This window comes from Tasmannia lanceolata, unplaced genomic scaffold (genome assembly GCF_043159265.1).
Source record: "Tasmannia lanceolata isolate RefF3 unplaced genomic scaffold, GAP_Taslan_0.1 ptg000003l, whole genome shotgun sequence".
NCBI lineage: Eukaryota > Viridiplantae > Streptophyta > Magnoliopsida > Canellales > Winteraceae > Tasmannia > Tasmannia lanceolata.
In genome coordinates this window covers 56,444,142-56,466,218 of record NW_027518680.1, presented here as the reverse complement: position 1 = coordinate 56,466,218, position 22,077 = coordinate 56,444,142, and the positions used below count along the sequence as shown (strand labels likewise).

At 38.9% G+C, this 22,077-nt stretch overlaps 1 long non-coding RNA gene across 3 annotated transcripts; it reads left to right on the top strand.

The window, feature by feature from the left end:
- Positions 1-232: 232 nt before the first annotated feature.
- On the top strand, positions 233-21,179 carry LOC143856306 (uncharacterized). 3 transcript variants are annotated; one of them, XR_013238160.1, is made up of 8 exons: positions 233-977; positions 5,367-5,435; positions 5,538-5,620; positions 6,325-6,363; positions 6,586-6,649; positions 6,793-6,835; positions 6,929-6,976; positions 18,691-21,179. It is a non-coding gene; the product is annotated as an uncharacterized LOC143856306 (long non-coding RNA). The 3 variants fall into 3 exon arrangements; XR_013238158.1 differs by lacking the exon at positions 18,691-21,179 and adding an exon at positions 14,173-14,421; XR_013238157.1 differs by lacking the exon at positions 18,691-21,179 and having other exon boundaries at positions 6,929-7,575.
- Positions 21,180-22,077: the final 898 nt, after the last annotated feature.

Sequence of the window (22,077 nt, the reverse complement as noted above, 5' to 3'; positions counted from 1 at the left end):
AAAACACTTCTCTGCCTTTTTCCAGTACAAACTAACTACATAAACATCACTTTCCCAGATCTGAGATCCACTCATCACAATCTCCACTCATCACAATCAGTAACTACCTTGCCACATCACCCCACTACCTATAAGCTGTAAAACAGTTACAGCACCACTAACTACACATGATTGTTAACAATACACATAACCTAACTACTACATATCTAACAACGACAGACCCAATAAACATAAATAAAAACAACAGACTCATACTAAGTATGGATACGTAACAGTTTCTCATTTTATTTGGGGGGTTTCTAAAAAAGAGAGAAGGAGATAAACAGCGAGTTACAGAGGGGAGATTGAGAGAGAGAAAAGAAAAAGGAGTCGGCCATTGTTGGAGCTCCAATTCCGGCCAACCTCCGTCTCTCCATGCCGGAATTTGTTAAACCCACATCATTCCCATCCCCTCTACTTGCCACCATCAGCTTCTCCTTCAAAACCGCTGCCCATTAAAACCCTAGAACTACCATTACCATCAATTCCATCTTCTATCACCTCCCATTTCTACACCTCCAGACTCAAATCCATTGATTCTGGCAATTAAATCCGACCATTCACCACCATTTTCGAACCACTACCCTCACCTTCTTAACCTATTTCTAACCTCTCCCATCATCGCCTCTTCATCGCCACCATCACCCACAACCCCCATCATATTTTCCATCAAACCCACCTGAATCCTCTCCCATTTGCAGCCATTAAAACCCACCTCCATCTTCCCCACTCCATCATCTTCAGCCAACCCCATCTTCTATCCCCATCTCTTTTGCCTCCCTACTATCTAGATCCGGTACCACCAATCTCAGCCGTGCTATCAAAAGCGCTAGATCGGAAAATTGTGAGAGTGGAATTTGGTATTCTTTTTCGTCGACCTCATCAACACCAAGATTGACTTTCTAATCATCTTCTTCTTGGTGAATTCTGCTATTCAGGTAATATTTCTAGCCTCTCTGATATTGCTGAATTTTATGTGGAGATTTACCTTGTTCTGGCATTGTGACATTAATTCAAGGCTTTGGTGTTAACTTGATTCTTGTATGCAATTTAATTTTCTATGATGAATGGATGGTGAAGCTATGCATGTTTAATTGATGTAGGAAATCAGATGGTTACTCTGCTCCATGTCGTGGGTACGAGTATCATCTGATTTCACAGGCTGATTGTGGAGACATGTATGATTAATTGATGTAGGAAATCAGAGTAATGATTACTCTGCTCCATGTCGTGGGTATGAGTATCATATGATTTTACAGGAGGCCCCATGTTGAGGGTATGATTGTGTGCATTATCTAATCTCATTTCTTTACCCCATGTCGAGGGTGTGAATGTATGAATTATGGTTTAGTGTGATTTTCGTTTAGCGGGATTATTTGAGCTGATTCCATAAGGTTTTGATTGGTCGGTTTGGTTTACATGTTTATTTCTGGTCTCTATTCAGCCTACATTGGGAGAAATTGAGAAAGAAAGAGTAAATTTTCTTTTAAATGGGTTTTGTTTACTGCTGTGTGATTGCAAGGCACTTTTCAGTAATTTGTCGATGGATTCTTTTCCAGGAATGGCTCTCTAAGTTGATTAATTCACGGCAAATCTGAATTGGATCTGTTACTTTTTCATATATTTTATAGCCTGATTTTTTTGTGCTATTACTGGATTATTCCCTTGATTTGTCGATGGTTTGCTCATAATCAAAGTTTGATATTCCATGTGTTAACCCCAAATGGTAGTTTGCTTGCTAAAATTTTCACCATCTGTCATTTGTGCAAATTTTACAAGGTATCTTTCGTAGGGCTGCTGATGGTTCCTCTCTTAGGTTTATCTTTTGAGCTATTAGTTTACATCAAGCTTGGATTGAATCTGTTAATTTCCAGGGGCATGCCTTTTATTTTCAAAACAAATATACATACATGATGTTCCTTAGTCTTTCAGTGGAAGATATCAATATATCATGTTGGGCTCGCATGCATCTTTCTACAGATATTTCATTTTTTGAAACCAACAGAGGCCTCTCGTGAGATTTGTCTGAATATATTAAGAGTAATAGCAGATGTGCATAAGCTTGTTTCAAGCTTGGATGGTTTATGATGAAAACTTGTTTATTCTCAGTTAATGACATTTCGAGGGATGTTTTTCATGTTTCAATTGGGTTTAAATACTTGCATTTGTATGCGCCCTTGTTTCATTAGTCATTTTATGTCTTATCTGACATTTGTTGGTAAAATCAAGAGTATTGTGCTACAGTTTAGATAAGTGTCATCTTATTAGATTGCTCAGTTTGGGCATTATATCATATGTTCCCATTTGTGATTATAATCAAGATAATGTGGCCTAAGAATCAAATTTACATGGACATGGATGAATTCTTATTTTGTTGCAGTAGAGTTTGTGGGTTGGCAATGAATGGATATGACTATAGTTGTTCTGTTAATAGTTTTTTTGAGATGTGCGATCTTAGTATACAGTGGAAGCAGTCGCCCTTTAACGGTGTTTTGGAATTAATAACTCTTGAATTCCTCAAGTGAGTATTTTCATCCTTTCCATGATTTTGGGTTTCGAGGTATATTCAAACAGTATAAAAATGAAGCTTGGACTTTGGGCTTATTGAATTAGAGTCGGGTTGTGGCTATAGGTTATGATAGAACGGCTTCAAATACTTCTTTGTCTAAGAACCTGTCCCCGTGGGTTTAGGCTATGACGGAATGTTTTTTGTGCCAATCCCTTCCCTCATTGCCTTAGAGTTTTCGCAGGTTAAGGAATTTCTTCCTCTTTAGGGTTCTTTATAGAGTTTAGGAGTCTGTCTTACCCCTTTATAGAGTTTAGGAGTCTGCCCTACCCCTATAGAGTTTAGGAGTCTGTCCTACCCCTTTATAGAGAATTAGGAATCTGTCCTATCTTCATAGAGTCATAAGAGTATGTCCTATCTCCATAGAGTCATAGGAGTCTGTCCTACCGTCATAGAGAGTTAGGAGTCTGTCCTACAGTTATAGAGAGTTGGGAGTCTGTACAGTTATAGAGAGTTGGGAGTCTGTCCTACCGTCGTAGAGAGTTGGGAATCTGTCCTACCGTCATAGAGAGTTGGGAGTCTGTCCTACCGTCATAGAGAGTCATAGGAGTCTGTCCTACCGTCATAGAGTCATAGGAGTCTTTCCTACCTTCATATAGTCGTGGGATTCTGTCCTACCGTCATAGAGTCATGGGAGTCTGTCCTACCTTCATAGAGTCATAGGATTTTGTCCATTAGTCTAGAAGTCTGTCCTCTTGAGTCAAAAACTCCTTTTTAAGCAAAAATAACAAAAATATTTTTCGCAAAGCTGTTTTTGAACTACGTTAGCTTGATCCCTTTTCACAGGGTAAGTAGGCAGCTTGGGTCCGCCCAAGTTCAGTCAAACATTTCCAAATCTTTCTTTCAAACTTTTTTTTTAAATAAAACCTTTTCAAAACTTATAAAATAAAAACTAAAAATATGTGCAAGGATGGTGATTGCCAGGTCACTCGGAGCCCTCTTTTCATTCTATTTTCGATTTTGATCGTAGTTTTTCGGTTTTCATCGGTTTTCATCGGTTTTCCGACATTTTATTGGGTTTTGGGACGGGTGACGACGTAGCGTGGTCTCTTCACAGGGATTGTCCTCGCTGAGCCCAACGATAGGTTATGACGACCGCGAAACTTGTCCGATCTTTAGCGGATCAGGATCGCTATGCTTGATTCCTTTAGAATCGCTCCCTAAGCCTACTGTATGTCCCCTTTTCTGTTTCCTGGTATTTTTTGTCCTCGCATATTGTTGATTTTCCGATTCCTTTCTTTCCTTGCATCTTTTAGCTCATTGTGTGCTTGTCTTCGATTTCTTATGTGTTACTTTTAGTTTGCTTATTTTTCTAGCATGTGATTGATTAATATTTTCTTAGCATTATCTCTTGCATAGGCCCGCATGCTAGTGTGTTTATTCTACTGCTTTGGTTATTCATTGCTTATCATTATCTTCTGCATAGGTAGGTGCATGTCTATGTTTATTACTTTCTTAGATGTGATGAGTTAGGATTTGTTTGCTTTATTTGCCTATCCCCGAGTCATGCATGCTTAGGTAGACGTTTTTTCTCTGGGATGTTTGTTCCCATTTCACATGATTTTCACCCAAAATTCTTCAAAGTTAATGAAAATGGCATAAGAGACTGAGTGCTTGCACACGGGCGGGTGGGGGTGCTCTTCGGACCTTCCTCATTCGTCACCAGGCACGGACCTTTGCATCTCTAGTTATCCGTTGTATAGATTATTTTATGGGGTTCCGGGGCCGACTTCCCTGGATAGCGACTCTGAGTTATTTTAGGTACTTATTGGTTTCGAGGCTCCTGTCTCCGGATCAAGAGGTATCCCACATATCGCCACTCATGCTGTGATGGGCATTATTTCGAGAGTTCCTTGGTAGAGCTTTCCTTCACATGTGGAGATCTTAAAGGCTGTCGGGGGATCCGTCCCTCACCTTCGTCGGGATCAAGGTCCACAGGGGCATGTTTGGCTACCATGAATTTTTTTTTCAGGAATATTAGCTTATCCAAGGATGAGAGACTGTGGGAGAAGGATAGATTTGAGAGAGACTGAGTGAGGAGAGGGCAAGAAAAGCGCGAAAAACTCGGAAACAAAAAACTCCACTCAAAATATGGTCGACTTTTTCCTGATTTTTTAGCCAGTCACTCTCAACTCTTTCTTGCTCTATCAAGTCCCTCCTTCTCCCACACGCCCTACCCCTCTCTCACAACTTTGAGACACTTATTTATCATGAATATAAATTCATGGCTGCCGAATATGGCCTATGTGTTTAAGGAAACTTATGGATATGTGTGTGTGTGTGAATGGGGGTGGAGAGAATTTCTAAAACCTGAATTTCTTACTCAAAATCCAAGATTCTAAAGAGAAGCGAAACGGGCGGTCTCCTGACTCTCCTTCTCTTGTCTCCCATCCAAGATTCTAAAATCCACGTATCCAAACGGGCCTGGGAAAGCAAAATTAATGCATCCAAACAATTGAATACATAAGCCAATAATTTAATTTTTTTAGCGAACTCTAAACGAGGCTTGATGGATCAATGACCTAGGATTATCTGATCAAAGTACATGTTAAATTGATACATTTTAAACTGACATAAACCCTTCAATTTGAATGGTTAGGATTCTCGGATCAATGTATTTTTTTTTCTACTCCTCATTGAAGATGGACACAGAATATCAACGGTTCAAAGCATCGGATAGTTCAGTATGTTTTAGTTTTATGATTTAACTTAATTTTGTGACAAGGCCTCTCTCTCTCTTTGTCAAAAAAATGTCGAGCAGGAAAGGACCCCTGAAACACCAAACCAGTACGCCTGGAACCCTAACGCTGGCCACAAGAAGAACGAAACGGTAACAATAAAATATTCTCTCCCCCCCCCCCCCTTTTTCTCCTTTTTCGCTCCCCCTTTTCTAACTGATACGATACGATATGCTTCTTGTTTCGGGTTGTAGGAAGTCGGAGGGAAGCTCCGGCCGTACTCGGAGGTAACCGGTGTATGCCCTCATTGCAGAGAACAGATCGAATGGAAACGCAGGTCCCAAATCTCTTCCTTTTAGGGTTTAGGGTTTAGTCACAGGATTTTATAATCTGGGTTGTAAAATGTAGGGTTTTACAAGCTAAAATCTATATTATACAAGCTTAAACCGAGATTTTATTAGCTAAAACCTGGACTTTATAATCATTAAGGTTTGTAAAACCCTAGATTTTATAAGCTAAAACCTGGATTATACATTTCTATGATTGTAAAATCCAGGTTTTAGCTAAAACCTAGATTTTGTAAGCTAAAACCTGGATTGTTAATGCAAAGCCTAGGCTCCGATACCACTTTGGATCAAAGCTTGGGCTTGCAGGTGACTTTCTGAAATTTTGGAGCAATAAACTAAGTTCTAATTCAATAAATCAGCAATTTTCATTCCCAAATCAGCCTAAATGCAGCAAGAATAATCAAATCAGCAAAGGATTTTTAAAGAAGTCAAGTTTATGGCTAATGTATTTTTAGGGAAAATTAAGTTTATGGCTAATGGATCACATCAATTGTACATTTATATGATTGTAAAATCTAGGTTTTAGCTTATAAAACAAGGTCTTAGCTTGTAAAATCTAGGATTCTACCTTACGGCTTGTTAGGGTTTAGGATCTCTCTCTCTCTCTCTCTCTCTCTCTCTCTCTCTCTCTCTCTCTCTCTCTCTCTCTCTCTCTCTCTCTCTCTCTCTCTCTGAATTTCTGCGTATATTCTAGGTACAGGAAATACAAGCCTCTCGTCGAGCCAGCGAAATGGTACGTAGGGCATATACGCGGTTTGTTTCAGTTTATATGCCTTTTTTGTTTCTGTGGTTGATTTGTGTATCTTTGTTGCTTGAATTATCAGCCACAATCTCTGCACTGGAAAGTTCTGTTTGAATTGGGTTTTCTTGAAAATAAATTACCTTTCCTTTGATTTTACATCCGCATATTATTTTAATAAAATTACTGATCCTTATCCCATTTTCCCTAATTCAGCATGTGCAAAGGAATCGGGTGTATGTGCCAAATGTTCTTGCCGTGTCGATCGGATAATTGGAAGGTGATTGCTTTTGTTCTCTATTATTTTTCCTTTTTTTTTTCTCTCAACTTTCATTTGAATGAGAAATTCTCTTTATACTTCTAATGGGTAAAATGGAATTAAATTTCACTTGTCGATGTTCTGAATATTTTGGTCATATCTAGAGATGTTGAGGAATTATAGGCTGAGCGCAAGGCGCTTGATGAGGTGAGTTTTTTCTTCGTCTTCTGTATCTTAGATATTATAATTTTAAATATTAGTGATTAAGTTTCTAAACTAAGTAGTCTTGCTTGTTTACAGGCCCTTTAAAATGCACGGGGGAGGGATCGGAGGACGTTACTAAGAGCGGTATGATTAGTCGGGTCCTTTTCAATAAGATCCATTTCTTTTAATGATTTTTCAATAAGCTCCATTGATTATTAGAGTTTCATTATGGGCCATGTAAAAGGATTGTAGTTGTTTTTAGATGCATATTTGACGAATTTGGAGAAGAAAACGGACTAGTTTATGCAGCCAATACAAGATGACTCGGCACAAGGCCGGGTTTGGGCAATTGGGGATGAATATGGGGAAGTTGACTGATAACACACCCTTACTGTCACTCTATAGAAACACATATGAAAACATTTCTGAAATGGAATTGAAAGAATTATGCAATAAAAGTTTGTGTTTTTGTTCAAGTTGGTCTATGTCTTCATTGTCTATCTTCTTAGATGCGAGTTTCAAATATCAAATCTTTACGAGCTTTTCATTGTTTACCTCTAATCCATTGTATTAAGCATTCAACTTTTTTCTTTTCGGTAGTCATTGAAGTGGAGCCTAAACCGCAGCCTATATAAAATACCACTGCAACTTATGGAATGACCCTTCTTTTAGCAATTCAGTGACAGTTAAAAGCTTTGTGAGTATGTTAGAGCTATGGCCTCAGCTCTGATAATATTAGCTAGTTGTGGATCTGATATTTCAAATTTAAGAATTTGAGTGTCCTTTTAATGGATGTAGACTTGTACAAGTAGCATTTGCATTTAGCTTTTAATCTCAGTAAATTTCTTCTCATTGGGAGGAAGGGAGGGAGGGACCTTTCAAATTTGAGTATTTGACTGTCTTTTAATGGATACAGTCTTATAGTCAGAATTTACTTTTAGCCTTTAATTTGGTAAATATGTTCTCATTGATTAGATTAAGACTAGAGAGAGAGAGAGAGCACTATGGTTTTGTGGCAGTTTAGTATGTTTTAGGCATAGGCGTAGTTGTTGGAGATTTGAGGTCATTGAATACTCAAGAGTGCAGTATCCTTGGTATCAAATATTGTTGGTTGATTTGACACTTATCTAGAGATGTTGAGGAATTGGAGGTTTTGGGGAGCAGTTCTCCAAGACCTTACTAGGAAATGGAAAGAGATTACAAATGCTGTGAGGATGAGAAAAGTGCTAATTGGGCACTGCTATCGATTTTTCATTGTTAGGCTCAACTTTGATGGGTGCGCGTCTGGTAATCCTGTATCGCTAGGATTGGGGTTTTGTGAGCCAGTTCTCAACATGGTTATAGCTCAAAACCTAGATCCATCGAGATTCCACCTGAAGAGTGAAGATCGGATATTTTAATCAAGCACATAAGGACAAATTAGGAGTCAAGTAAACTGTAATTGGATGTGAATTTAACTTTATGGTGATGCATTAAACCAAGAAGCTTGTACCAATTCCAAAGCTTTATTATGTAGGTTGTGATTGTATCAAAACCAACGAGATCTTTGTTGATGAGCACTTTTTAGTCCCCCGACTACTCAGGACTATAGCTGCTCAACATATCCTTTATTCATAAAAATCACTTCAATCACAAGGACCAGAAAAGTAACATATTGTAAATCCCCTGGAAGGGAGGAATTAGAATCCTATTCTACGATGGAAACAATCAGCCAGAGAAGTGAAGAGGTAGGGGTGCAACTTGGGTCGGGTCGAGTTGAGCTTTTGCTAAAAAATGAATTAGAATCAACCTGAACCCGACTCGATTTTATGGTAAAAGACTAAAAGCTCAACCCAAATTCCCAAAAATCTACCCGAGTTGCACCCCTATGAAGAGGGAGAAATCAGTGAAGGGGAAACCACCAGGGCAGTAAAGTGAAGATGGGATGTGGTGCGGAACAAGGAAGCCGTGAGATTTGAGGAAGTGAAAAGCGAGAGGCACAAAGTGTGGGTTGGGTGAGTAGAAATGCCATCGTTGCAGCTACACTAATTTCAAATGGCGGACACCGTGTTTGAGGTGCTTCAAGGTCTAGTCCAGCCTAATCCTGAATATCCCTTTAAGAGCTGACAAGCTATGTCTCAAATATCTCCGATATTTTCAAAATATTGTGTTTTTATCGCGAGATTTTGATAAAACGACAAAATCCCGTACTAATCTCTAGATTTTAAAAATATAGCGATATTTTCGTTTTTATCATAAAATATCGGGATAATATCGCGATATTATCCATATATTTTTTCTTAAATTTAATATTTTTATATATTTTTAAATAATTTTATTTTTACCGTTTATTTCTCGATATAAATCCGAAAAATTAATAAAAATTAATATATCATGATATTTTCCCTTGCCGATAAATTCCCGAGAACGACATTTGTGACATAGCTGACAAGCAACGTCTTTGGGTCATTTGTTAATTGGATTGGGCCCAGTTGCCTCCGTGTTGCCGGCCGATGTTGGCGGAGGCAGCTTTCTTCGGTTATGCTCTTCCCCTATTTTCGCTTCGGGTATATAGGGGAAGTTAGCGGAACGATAGGCGGGAATCACCCAATCCTTGCCATCTAGTTGGCTCGCACCAGTGAAAACAACGGGATATTCGAGGTGAACCTGATCGGACTTTTTGAAGTTGCGATCTCTGCTCTCGAAGGTTGTAATCGTGAACTTTTGATGAAAATGTGGATGGAAGACCTAGCTCCCTCTCTGTCGATTTGCGCTTGTGTTTGAGCCGAATATTTGCTCTTTGGGAGGAATGTTGGTGGATTATTGTTGTCTGGGTGTGATGCAGGGCATTCCAAGGATTCATTACATCAGCCGATATATCTCCTTAGTGTAGCTTTGCTGCATTTGTTCGTTCATACTTGTAGTGCTAGTTTGGTGATTTTGTGGTATTTTCATGTATTTTAGTCATTTAGCAGAAGTAGGAGTGCGGCACACACCTTTTTGTTTGTTTCGGAGCCGTTTTGGCGAGGTGTACTAAACCCACTACGTACCACACCACCGAGCGGCTCACCTGAATGCTGAGTCTTCCTCCACCGCCAACTCGATGTCGTCGTAACCAAGTCAGCGCCACGACATGTTGGGATTGAGTTGGAGGGCCTTTCGCTGACTGAATCCGATGAAGTCAGCCGGATTCAGTCAGCGTCACTTAGACTTTCGCTGACTGGATCCATATTACGTTACGCAACCAAGTCACTGCCACTAATACTTTGACTAGCCTATTGGTAGGTCTCAGTGGGGCTTGTAGACTCGTGACACAACATGACTTCGGTTCACACTAGAAAGTGCTTCGAAAGGTGCCGGCTCCCTTCTTAACCCTGAAGACGCGACAAGACGAGACGAAACAAACACACTCCCTAAAATTCAAGAAGAGACTAAAATTCAAGAGAGATGGATATATAAGATTTGGGTGAGAAGGGTTGCTAAATTAGAAGATGGAAAAAGATGTAGAGATGAGATTGAAAGCTAATCTTAGGAAACAAATGAAAGAACAAGATTAAGGCTTGAATAGGCTTGTATTTATCACTTCTAAAAACATGGGTTACTTTCCTTTTTTTTCTTTCCAAAGTTGTGTCTTGTACAAAACCTTCCAATTATATTCGCAAGCAACTTTCTAAATGTTAAAAAAATAAATAATGAAAAGTTTCCAAGCTGAGGGATATGTGCATGTGATTGCATCTCAACCATTCAAAATAAGGGATTAATTCCAACGAAATAGGGAAGAGAGAAAAAAGAATTAGGAAATGTGAGGAAAAAGGAAAATTGCTAAATTGTTGGTTTATGGGAGATGAAAATATAAAGAGATGAGAGAGAGATACGGTCGGTTGGGAGAATTACTATTTTGGTGGAGAATGGGGAGACGAAATAGGAAGTGTTCGTCTCGCCTCGTCGCGTCTTTAGGGATAGAGAGTTATATCTTTGGTATCTTTCCTATTTTTTCTCTTGCTCATTTTGTGAAACGACCAAGTTATCCCTACTCTTCGTATGAATTGCAACTGTGCCACATTTATTTGAAATTGCTAATCTACCCCTCCATGTAATATAATACGAACAAAAATATTCGCCTCCCTTTTGTATCATTTCCAAGGAATGATCCAAGCCATCCAATTGACAGTCCATCATGTAAATTAGTTGCACCACTAAATGATTCCAATGAGATGATTTGAACCGTTGAATTAATGGGCTGATCTGAGAAATTCGGCTTTACCAATGGTTGCACCTCTTAAATCATTTTTGTCGACTAATCTTAACCATTCAAACGATACGATGGTCAACAATGTAAAATTATTCGCACCTCGCAATCCACTGCCATAAGATGATCTTAACCGCACATTTAGTGGGCCTTAGAATAAATTGCTTGTACCCCTCGAATTATTTTCCATGGCGATTCTGAAATGATCTTCCCCCTCCAAATGATGAAAAAAATTTTAATCTTCAACTTTTTTAGCTTCATTTTCCATGGAAATTCAAGAATTACCCTGAAACACCAAAAACAAACAAAATACATTAGTAGTATCGCTTTAATTGTCAAATATGCATGCTTTTTCTACCTACAATTCACACATAAATGTGCTCATCAATGATCAATGGTTTAGAGCTCCCCTTAATTAAGGTTTAAAATAATATAAAACTCCCCCCCTTTCTTATTTAAAAAGATAATTTATTAGGGGTTTTGATTTTTTCATTTTCTTCAAAGATTTTGAGTGATATTCCTTTTTAAGGTTGAACCTTGGGCTTGATTCAAAACTATTGAATGATTTTCAATTTTATATTTTCATTTCATATTTAATATATTTTACCAATTTAGCTTTTAAGCCCTAAATCTAGACAAATACAAAGGATGAGTTTAAGTTGGGCTTCTTGGAACCCATGTTCCCTTAGGTCTATTTTCATTGATTGTAAAATTTGATTTTCTTTTGACCCATTTAACTCCATTTATATTTATATATCTAAATTTGTGATTGAATTGATAGCTTTTTGGAACCCATGTTCCCTTAGGTCTATTTTCATTGATTGCAAAATTTGATTTTCTTTTGACCCATTTAACTCCATTCAAATTTATACGTCAAAATTTGTAATTGAATTGATAGCCAATATTTTCCACAATAATGGCATCTAATAGAAGTGTAAAGACAAGCATGAGTACAAGATGCATTATAAACATGTTTTACTTCATTACTTGAGCATCTTAATTATTTAAGTATTATAAACATGTCTATTATCGGATCACCATTTATAAATGTAAATACCTGAATTCGCCCTTCCTTTAAAATTCGTCCCCCTTGTGAATCAAGGGTAATTTTGTCATTAGAAGTCGGATTAGAATTAGGGCTTCTTTAGAAAAGCCTATAAATACATCTTTAAGAGAGATTAAGTAATCCTAAACTGCTTTTGCAGCCCTAAGAGAAGATCTATGTGGAGAAAGAGAGAAAGAGCACGATTTGAAAGGAGAGAACGCAAATCGAGCTAAGATCTATGTTCTGTATAAGATGTAGCATGTTAAGAACATTAAAACAAGGATTAAAGTATTTAAAAGGTGTGAATTGTGATCGATATGACTTAGAATAAGAACCCTTTGACTGATCTTGGATTCCTTGGGTTTGGTATCGCCCTTCGATCCCCAACGAACCCAAGATCTGGCCGTTATGTCATAGAATTTTAGTTTTAGGAATCTTAACCCAAAAGATTAGATTATTTTACAATAATTATTCGTACGGATTCGGAGCGTGAAATTGATTTAGATGGATTCCTCTTGTCGATACGAGTCCAACAGATCCGACCAGTCGAAGCTAAAACGAAAAAGTTATGGTCCGTTGAAGTTTTAGAAAAATCGGGGACGAATCTGGAATTTTCGGAAAAAACTCAGTCTGTGTAAGCGGCCGTCCGATGAATAGTGCCGGACTTCTAAACCCAATGAAAATTTTGAAATATTTTTCTTAATTTTGGGAGGTTTTAATCACTGCTTTGGCCACTATCCTAGGCCTATTTATTGATATGTATGCCATTGTTTGGGATAGGTATTGTGCCCTAGAAATTGTTGAAGGGATATATATTCGTCATTCAAGGTACGTAATTTCGTACTACTTTAGTGCTGCGATTTACCTTTCGAACACTATGGCATTGTTGATTGTGAATCCCAAACTCTCTGAATCTTTGGAGCCATTGATAAACTTTAGACTTAACTTGGGTCTTGCATGCTAATTTCGTTATTGTTTGAAATCTATTGAATCTTAAGGCAAAGAGACTTACATTGAATGTTTTTCCCAATATATGAAACTTTTGTGAAAACCCATTTGTGATTCCTTCACACTTATGAACTTTGACCACTGTATGACCATCCACATTGACAACCTTATGAAAAATCCATGTGAATTACTATCTTTGAATGTCGTATGAACTCTATTGAACCCTGTTATCTAGTACATATTTCAGATGGAATAATTTGGATTTGTGAAACCCCTTTCAATTTTTCTAACTTTATGAATCTTTGAACTATCAGACATGCTCTACTATATGAATCCACTTTGGAACTAATGTGAAACACTCACTTTGAACTGTGAACACCTCCTTTTGGACTATGTGAACTTTGAACACCTTCTTTGAGCTGTGTGAACTTTGAACACCTATTGAGAGGCTTAGGTTATGTGAACTCAGAAAAGACCCCCGCCAGTGGGGCATAGGCATTAGCCTATATATGAACATAAGAACTGTGATCCCGCTAATGGGGGATAAACGTTAGCCCTGTCGACAGGTATGTGAACCTAGGAACTAGTTCTGACACCGTGGGCGGTCGGTGTAAGCAATAACTAGCTTTTTGGAGCCGTGGGCAGTCGGGGTGAAAATAACTTGCTTTGTGGACCCGTGGGCAGTCGGGGTGAAAATAACTTGCTTTTTGGACTAAGCCGATAATCTCGGGGTGGTATCGTACCTATATGAGTTTCCCTTCTGTGACCCTCAGAACCTGTGACTCCCTTCGTTGTGACATTATGAGACATCTTTTATGAACTTTGCTTCTAAGCAATTGCTCTTGTGATTAGTCATGCCTTGTGTAGCTTGTACCTACTTTATTCATTATTGGCCTTTGATCCTTTGAACATTGTGACTCTTTAGTTGTGACACTTTGATCTATGCCTTTATGAACCTTACACCTCAACATTGAACTTGTGTTAATTACTTCACTTGTGGCTTAAATCATTTTCATTCAGTTGTGAACCTTTCCTTTGTAGCATGCATAACCCCACTTTTGTAGTGCGTTATTATGTACTGAGTTTTTCAGCTGACTGTGGTTATGTTAACATTTTTAGAGTTTGATCCTCGTGAAGTCGGCGAGGAGGCGCAGAAGTGATCTCTAAATTTTGATTTAGTTATCTTTTAGTATTTTGCATTATTTAGACAGTGAGTATTGTTAGGATTATTGAGACTGTGTCATTTGATTTCGTTACTTTTATTATTATGGGATTATGGGTTAGATGAGAGAATTTGAGATTTTAATAATGGATTGATGTAAGACTTTTAAATTCAGTTATTTAGATTATTGCAGATGATTTTGATTATTGCTTTGCTAGCCTTGTATGCTTGTGAAGCTTGCTTTGCAGGTGTACGGTGTTGTCTCACTCTTAAGCTTTGTGCTGTGAATATGTATGTATGTGTATGGCTTGGGGGCGTGACAATAAATTAATTTGTTAGCGCATAATCTTAGGTTTTCACTTTCTTTTCTCAAGTATTGAATTTGTTGATAATCTCATTGTTTACATTTTTCAGGACCTTATTTACTTCTTGATTTTTTCTTTTTTATTCATTAATTAATTTTTCATTTTTAATTTGCAATTCTTTAATTTGTTGAGAAAAATCAAGAGTTAACCTTTCATTTTCTTCTTTGAGGATTTTGTTCCTTTTTTAGGTATTCGAATACTTGAACAATTAAGCTTTATTTTTGGAAGAAGTTACAATTTTTCTTTAAATCCTCATGTTCTTTTGAAATTTTTGAAAGAGATTTTCTCAAAACTTCATTTTTTGAAATTGGTTTATTCATAACATTTACTAATTCTTCATAAGATATTTCATTATCACTATCAATACTTGTTACCTCATCTTCATGGGTGATTTCCATGAAGCATATGTTTGCGTTTTATTCTTCTCCACTCGAGCTTGATGATGATTCGCTTCCTAGGTCATCCCAAGTGGTGCACATCACTTTCTTATTCTTCTTCTCCTTTTCCTTATCTTTTGAGGAGATCTTGTTGAGGGGACAATTTGGTGTGATATGTCCCCACTTCTTGCACCTATAGCACCGGACATCTTCCTCCTCTTCACTCTCCTCCTTTTTCTTTTCCTTCTTTTTCTTTTTTTCTCCATAATTTCTTGAATTTTCTAATAATCTCTTCTTCACTATCAGCTTCACTTGATGAAGAGGCTTTGAATGCTATCGTCCTTTCTCCTTCCCCTTCTATTCTTCGCGGCTATCAATGATCATCTTATGTGTAATTAGAGATCCAATCAACTCCTTACAAGGAAAGCTTTGTGAGGTCTTTCACTTCTTAGATCGCCGTCACCTTCGAATCCCAACTAGAAACTGTAGACACCCGATTTTTCCAGACCCGAACTGGAGGTAGGTTGCCGCGATGATGACTCCGATGATAAGCATTTCGGAAAGGTTTGATCCTCGGATGACCAGTCAAAAGGCCTTTGTAGATGGTGGAGAACAACCCTAGAAAGAGTTTCAAGACTAGGAATTAGTAGGCCGAGCTCCTTGTCATCTCTATTTTCTATTTCTTCCTCTGTATTCTATTTTCTTTTTATGTACTTTTGGGCGGACCACCGTGGTATTCCTAATTATTGAATGAATCTCTTTTTCTAGGGGATTAGAATGACCATAAGAGAATACTATGGTCGTCACCGTGGTCTATCTCCGGGAGATGACCCCTTGGGTGATGGATACTATAGTTGTGGGTTTAGGATTGGAAGCTTAAAAGGAACTTACGTAGACTTTGTTGAGTCAGAGTATTCCACTCAAGAAGCTTTCCATTCGTTAGGATTGTTCAAGGTCTGCTGCAGAAGATCCCTGATTTTGTTAGGGCAGAGTAGTAGCGATGGTGGATCCCATTGGTCTTCCCCTAGGTATTTTCCTAGAACTCCTAGGAGTATTGAGGAGGGAAACACTCTCTTTAGTAGGCCATGTCCCTGAATCGAGAAGAATTCTAGGAAGAAGAGAGGTTGGTGTTAGAGGGTGTTTCCCACCCACCAAGGCTAGTGACTGGAAGTGCTTGGAGTGTGGATATATCAACTTTGGGTCGCGAAGTTGCTGTAGAAAATGTTCGTTGTCACGAAAGACAAAAACCTCTGGTAGGGGTGGGCCACCCAGAGTGGATAGCGTTGCCCTTAATCCGGAATCAGATCCTAGCAGAATCCCGGAGATTATAGTACCTTCAGAGCAAATTTTGGAGCGTAGATCCGCCCTCAAAAGTTGCTTGCTGGGGAGCATGAAAGATCGTTCATGGCTTCTGGAAGAGGTTTGGGCTTGGGCTAAAAGACAATGGGCCTTCCTCAGTTAAAGAAACTTTAAGCCCTTTGATGGCCCTATTCAGTTTTGATTCGGAACTGCAAGCTTCCTCAATATTGCGTAGTGGAGGGGATGCCCTTGGAGGGTATCTCCTCTCGCTCCAGATTTGGTCCCTAGTGATTTGCATTGGTGCAAGATCTATCTGGATCAGATTTTTTGATATTCCTCTTCATGAATGGTCTTCTGCCACAGTGGAGGCCCTAGGGGAATATTTTGGGCAGGTTCTCGAGGTTCAACTTTACGGCATCATGATCACTGCATGGCTTTTGCCTCAGCTAAAGTCTTAACCTCTTTGTGGAAATCTCTGGTGCCATTTATAAGCCTTAAGGTGGAATCCAAGTCCTTCTTAGTAGGCGTTAAAGCTGCGAATGAAGTTACCCCCAAATGGGAGTGGGCAGTCCACTGGAGAGTCTGAAAAATTAAACTCTCCCGAGGGTTCCAGCCAGCGGAATTCGGAGTTATTGCCGGGGGAAAAGGCTTTCCTGGATTCTGATGGAAAGGCAAATCCAGCGAAGATGATTCCATTGGTCAAAGAGCCGTTATGCCTGGGCTCTGGATTTTGAATCGATTTCTAAAAATAAAATTAAAAAAAGAAGAAAAATATTAAGAAAAAGAGAGTCAGATGGTCAGTTGATAAGAAGTTCTCTTCCCAAGAGAGGAAAGGGCGGCGTGGCCTTGATAATGATATGAGTTCATTTAAGGCCAGGACGCTTGGCGCCCGATTAAAGGTCACCAGTAGTCGTGAGGCAAAAGTAATGGATCCGAAGTCGACAGAAGTAACGTTACCAAAGCAATCCTTAAATAGTGATATTGACGATTACAGTAGAAAGGTGGGAAAATAAAAAATTTCTCTAATTGATTTAGTAAAATTTAGGAGGAAGAGTGTGATATCGAGGAAGAAGCTGAAAAGCCTATGTGGAGGTACATCTAGGGCCACGTGTAGGCTCCAGAAATCTGAAAATCACTTATTGGCCACAGGGGACTGTCTTTCCTTCTTTAAAAGGAAGCTCCAGGGCCATTTTATTAGGGAGGAAAAAAAAGAGATCTCTTGTCTTAGAGATTAAGAAGATGTTGGAAAACTTTGATAATCCTTTTGACTCTACCACTTCAGGGGAGGGAGACGATAGAGACAAAAACAGTAAAGGTAAAGGAATTTCTAGGGATGAGAATGAGGGCCCTAAGCAAAAAAAGATCTGGGTTTACGATGAAGAAAAGGTTTCTAGAGAATTTCCGACTCCTAGATAAAGGAGTATGGCCATATGGAAGAAAGATTGGAAAAAGTTAAAGAAAAATGCATGGGCAAACGCCGAGGAGTTCTTTAGACTGACGCGTAGGCTTGACCCGAAAGAAATTTGTGTACCAGTCTACAAGCTCCCCCGTTATAAAGTAGCTCTAGAGGAAGAGCGTAGAGAGAGTCGGCTCAAATGGGAAGCACATATTGCTCTTGAGAACTTAGAGGTGGTTTTTCCTGCTTCGATGCCTGATGAGGGTTGTAAGACTTCTAGAGACTCTCTAAACGTGGAAGTTAGCCAGCTGGTTTGGTTGTGTTTGGCTAGGGAGGAAGATTCTATAGGTAAGGAAGTGGAGGTAGATTCTGAGGAAGTCTGAGCAGGAAAAATGTAGAAAGAGGTTGAGTCCGATGAGTTCGACGAGTTGTTGTTAGTAGGTGATGTCTTTTGGATCGGTTATGGTGATAATCTGGAAGAGATGAGGAAAATGTTTCTAGTATTAGAGGAAAGGGATAAGAAGGAAAAGAAGGAAGAGGAGAAGGAAAAAGAGAAAGATGTTGAGGGAGGGGGGGTCAAGGGTCGGGACCCTGAAGAAGCTGTTGTTCGGCCCCCCTTTTGTAAATAGCTATTTTTTAGGTTGTTTGTATGTTTTTGATAGGTCTCTCTTGTTTTGTTCCCTTCAGAGTAGGTGGTTTTTGGCATGACTGGATACAGATAGTTAGTGAAGATGCTGACACCGTGGTGTTAAGATTTTACTACTATAGGTGATTAGAGGTTCGATCTCAGATCAAGTGGGGTTGTAGTTATGGCAGTGCTATTTTTTTGTATGAAGGTTAGACTCAATAGGAGGCAGTATCTTCTGGGTGTTTTTTGCAAGGAGGACGTGATGTTTTTGGTCGGTGAGAGGGTGGTTGCTTAATTTACAAGGTGTTTCGTTTCTTAAGAAGTGTGGATTTCATTACTCCAGAGAAAGTACGTGAAAGAATGAGACGATGAAGATCTTCACTATGCTTCAAAATCTGTGACTTTTTTAGGTACTAATCTTACCTTGGAAGCTGTGGAGCATACGCTTGGAAGTTGATTCCCTTTAGCTTCATAGACTTCTGGTCATTCGCTCTGGGTGATATCCTTCCTTAGAACCTGTACTTGTCCTCAGGAAGTTGGGAGTGAAGAAGATCTATTGGTGGATTCGGAGGTTGGCTGGGTTGCAGACCCGTGTGTTCAAAGTTGTCGTGTTAGATCTGGTTGGATGAACTAGTAAGTTCTCTTTATCATGTTGTAAACTTGTAATTAAGTGTAGTTTCTATTTTGTTTCACCTCTAGGATCAGGAATAAGCTCTTGACCAATTATGCTATGTAAATGGAAGTTGGGACCTCTGGTCCCCAATGTAATTCTCATACTATAAATATATTTTGTCCAACTTTTTTTTTTTAAAAGGTCTTTTTAGATTAAGAAATTAGGAGATCCCACATTACCAAACAATCTGCCAAACCTACATATTTTTCACCCATCAAAAACCCTAGAAAAATCCCAAATTTCAAACATTCCCAGTGCATTGACCCGCAGTGGTCGCAAGTATGAAATAGCCGGAAGTCACAAAAACCACAATCGCAAATTGCAATTTTTACTCATGTGCGGTCGCACGAAGCGGTCACACCTTTCTTGAATTTGAGCCCCACATCTAACCTGGCAGTGGGAGCACCTGATTTCTAATTCTATAAATTTGGGGTTCTAACTAGGAATTTTTGGGTTGAGGGTTTGGCTCCCTGAAGGAATTTGTAGTTAGGACTCCGGAGGCGGCCCCACTGAAAAGTCGAGCCGCGCGTCGCGGACCCATGTACGCGATTAATTACAGAAAGCACTCTTCAAGGGTACAGTCTAACCTAATCCCATTTTAATCTAGTAATTAATTAACTTAATAAAGGGGAGAAACCATGGGATTTCAGGCTAATCTAGCCCTAAATCCCAAGGCCTCTCCCCCATAATTAGGTTAGGATTAGTTCAATTAAATAGGTTAATCAGACAAGAGATTAACAAAGGACTGATTGATAATAATAAAGGGTAAAAGCCATGAGAATTGGTGCTAATCCAGCTCTAAATCTCAAGGCCTTTCCCTCATCTAATTTAGGCTTAGTAAACTAATAAAGGGCAAAAGCCATGGGAATTGGTGCTAATCCAGCTCTAAATCTCAAGGCCTTTCCCTCATCTAATTTAGGCTTAATAAACTAGCTTGATTAGTTTAATTAGGTCGCCAATGGGTAGAGAAATGATGAGAGTTAGATAGGTCCCCTTCACCATCTTCTTTTACAACTAATCAGAGGGGCTAAATGATGAGAAGAGTGCCACTATTGAAATAAGGGAGTGCAAATATCATTTTCTAAAGAAAATAGTTATTGTATACGAGCCATTGTCTAAGCTATTGATGCAGACAGGTTTGGATATAAATGCTTTTGACAGCCTGGCGTGATTAGATTGACTGTCAGAAAATAGATGACCCAAAGGCCACCTATGTAGCATTATTGCACTCGGAAGGTATGATCAATTTTATTGACAGAATTACGCTTGTAAAGAAGGTGGAAATATCATTTTCACATACATAAATATAGAACAACACTACATAAAAGTTATGGAGAGTCAATGGTAAAAGGTAATCTTTGGGTAATTGGGTCCCAGAGGAACAGAAATCTCGTGTCTAATATAAAGGGAAAAAATCAATGATTTAGCTTCTCTTGGTGGAATCTAAATGAGAGAGGACGGACAAATGCCTTAGAATCGAAATGAGAGAGGATGGATATGCTTTATTTTCTTTTTCCCGTGTTCTTTCTAAATGGGTTTCTTTCAAAAGTTCAGATCCACTGATTTCTTATCCACTTGCTTCTTACTCAATTATAAGGACCAAGGCTCATCTGCATGAGTGCATGTAAGAGAGCCATGGGAAACGAGTTGAAGAGAAGTGTATGTTTCTCTTTAGTATTCCTTGTAATACTCTTTGCAAACTCACTCACTAATGCTACGGTGGGTTCTGAAAAAGGCAGAAGGAGCAAGACAACATGCAGTGGATCCATTGCAGACTGCAATGAAGAAGAGGAGTTGTTCATGGATTCAGATATCAGTAGAAGGTTTCTTCAACAGCAGCAATATATCACCTATAAGGTTTTCATGCCAGACCTACCTGTTAATCGCGATTCTACACCGGGGAACCCTTATTATAACCGAGGATGCAAGGCCATATATGGCTGCAGGGGGGCACCTAGTTAAGAAAGAGGAATTTTGGTAAAATAAGTCCAGGGAGATGAAGGGTACGTTCTATACGAGTGTTTGGGTAGTGGACCAACTACGCTGGCATATGAAAACGAAGATTTATGCATATCCTAGGTTTGCTTGGTTATATATTTACTACTATCTGTTTGGAGTGTAGGTGTTAAATTAAATCCAATAGATTAGATCATTGACTTATGTTGAATTTGGTTTGGAATAGGAAGTTAATGGGTTTATAAATACCCATAGGCAAGGGTTGTTTCACGGCTCTCTCTCTCTCTCTCTCTATATATATATATATATATATATATATATATATATATATATATATACACCGCCGGCTTAAAATACAATGGGCCCACATTGTTTTGGTGATCCAAACCATTCATTTGATTGGCCCTCACATAGATAGGGTGTCCACCAAAAATCAGCTCCATAGGATCATCCCAACCCTTCAAACTGTGGAGGCAAAAATGGACAAATTTGTGAAGGTTTTTACAAGTTCATTTTTGCCTCCACAGATCGTAGGGTTGGGATGATCCTATGGAGCTGATTTTTGGTGGACACCCTATCTATGTGAGGGCCAATCAAATGAATGGTTTGGATCACCAAAACAATGTGGGCCCATTGTATTTTAAGCCGGCGGTGTAGCTACACTTTTCTCATATATATATATATATATATATATATATATATATATATATATATATATATATATATATGAGAAAAGTGTAGCTACACATACGTGTAGCTAACTTAGCTACATCAACGGCTTAAAATACAGTGGGCCCCACATTGTTTGGGTGATGCAAACCATTCATTTGATGGGCCCTCATATAGATAGGGTGTGCCCAAAAAATCAGCTTTATAGGATCATCCCAACCCTACGATTTGTGGAGGCAAAAATGGACGCGTAAAAACCTTCACAAATCTGTCCATTTTTGCCTCCACAGTTTGAAGCGTGGGGATGATCCTATGGGGCTGATTTTTTGGGTACGCCCTATCAATGTGAGGGTCTATCAAATGAATGGTTTGGATCACCCAAACAATGTGGGCCCACTGTATTTTAAGCCGTTGGTGTAGCTAAGTTAGCTACACGTATGTGTAGCTTCACTTAACTCTCTCTCTCTCTCTCTCTCTCTCTCTCTCTATATATATATAT